Source organism: Rhineura floridana, chromosome 5 (assembly GCF_030035675.1).
Source record: "Rhineura floridana isolate rRhiFlo1 chromosome 5, rRhiFlo1.hap2, whole genome shotgun sequence".
NCBI lineage: Eukaryota > Metazoa > Chordata > Lepidosauria > Squamata > Rhineuridae > Rhineura > Rhineura floridana.
The window spans coordinates 98,196,037-98,198,335 of record NC_084484.1 but is presented as its reverse complement, the minus strand read 5'-3'; positions in this window follow the sequence as shown (position 1 = coordinate 98,198,335).

Here is a 2,299-nt window from a genome sequence, read left to right as displayed (position 1 = left end):
CTGCCCGCTCCTGGGCCTAGGACAGGTAATCTCTGGTACCTGTCACTCCTTATAGCAAACAAGACCTTTGATTTCTTTAGTTTAAAGTTATGAATGGGTTAGGATATTAATGATTCATGCTGCCACCACTCAGTAATTTTGTAATGCTATTCTTCTCTTTTCTCTCAATAAAAGAAAGTTTTGCTTTAGTCTGGTTTGGACCTGCGTTTTGGAAGAGTTATACACACACTATTTAGGCACATTTCAGGGCAAAGTGCTTCTTTTATCCCTAGCAAAAGATCCCCCTCCTCTCAAGGAGGTGTGTGTAATGGGACACATGGATGGCAGGTTCATACACTTGGGTTCCCAAAGACACGTATCCTAACAGTAGTGATAGCAGAAGAAAGCAGTATGTACCCAGATACAATGTGGTGGTTAAGCTAGGGCCAGGGAGACCTAGCTTTAAGCCCAGGCTCAGCCATAGATCTCAATTTGGTGACCTTGGGCGGGCCACCATCTCTCAGCCTATCCTACCTCACAAGGTTGTTGTGAGGATAAAATAAGAGTGGGGTGGGAAATGATGCATGCTACCCTGAGCACCTCAGAGGATGGGCAGGATAGAAAATTATTTATTTATAAATGTATATCCTACCCTTCCTCCCAAAGAGTCCAAAGATTGTCCTTTGCAGGGAGAGTAGCCCAGGAAAAAGTTGGTGCTCTACCACTGAGTAGGGCTTATTTGTCTCTAAAATCTTTTTAAAGACAAGGTAGGCTTTCATGAAACCTACACATATAAGACCAGTTCTGCACAGACAAGTATAGACAAAGAGGTGCTTTGGGAGAGAGGTGGACCAACTGCTTTCACAGCCCATCTGCACTTCTTAGTCAATAACTAAGGAATAGCTGTAAACATGGCAGGTTTTGTCATTTCAGATGTATTTGAAAGATCCTTTGAAAGCAGCAGGGGGGTGTGATGGTGGTGGTGGATGCATCTTGAAGATTAAAAAGAAAATAGCAATAAAGCTTGGTAGGCAGTAAAAGCTAAATTGTTCCTTGTCAAGTAAGAGCAGACAGCAAGGAGGGGGGGAACCCTCCATGCTGGTAGAAGGCTAATTTGTTTCATCTTGGCAGGGCAAAGTCCTTCTGTGGGTGCAGCTGCCTTGGCGCCGAGCCCAGCAGCGTAGGTGTTGTTCCCTAACCAAAAGTTCAGGGTTGCTAGATGAGCCATGTCACCTCCAGAGAGAACTTTGTCCTTTAAGCCCACAGTGATTTGTTTCGGTATAACAGACAGAAATGCTCTCCATTTGCCTGGCAATTTCTCTCTCTGCGCAAGCTGACATATATACACATCTGAGAGATCCCTCACAGGCCTGTGGCTTTTTGTTGTAAAACAGCTTTGGTCAGGAAAGCGTTAATGGAGCAAGTAGGATTTCTGGAGATTATCTTGATGGCCCTGGCAGAGTGGCCAATAACCCTGCTTTTGTTAAGGAGATGTCTCTGAACGGATGGGCTATACTGGAAGGAGAGAGCCATTTGACATCTGCGCTCAGCTTTTCCACACACACACACACACCACCCATGGGGCGTAAGGGTGAAAGAAGAATCGACAGTCTTGTTTTGAAGCCCCGGGCTTGAAACACACAGAACCCTGAGTTGTGCTTTGTGAGTATCCAGGGCTGTGGCATTGAGCCCCCACCTCCCAATGGAGGAGCAAGATCTGTTGAAGTGTTAATGCTGTGAGGCCTCCCCTCTTATGCACAGCCTGTATGTATGTGTAAGCAACTAGAAAGCGCCAGTCTCCAATAACCTTCATTACGAGGCAACCAAACTGGCACCCTGAAGCTTCTCACTACCCGAAGAACGTGGTGTGCATAATACATATACTTTTAAACTATTATAAAAGTTACTTAATTTTCTTTAAAAAAATTAAGCAAGTGATTTTTTTAAAAAAAACCCCACACTGCATCCAAACGCATGCGCACAGGTTCTGTTCCATTTTATCTGCAAAGAGGTTGATGCTTCTTCCTTTCAAGGTTATTCACTGCCATTGACAATACGACACATTGGAACATAAAAAGCTCTTCACAAGGCAGTAGCAGCATGCTGGGCCAGGAAATCTGCATGGCTGTGATGTGTGCCATTTAGAAAAACCTCAAACCTAACAGTGCTGGTTTGGTGCTAGGTGCTGCACAGAACATAAATGTGGCACAGTCCTTGTACAGAAAGCTTTGGGCTAAAAGAAATATTATGGTTCTCATGCTGGAGCCACTGGATAAGGCTCCAGCATGACTGTCCTTGGCAGAGGGCAAGTGGCTCCCCA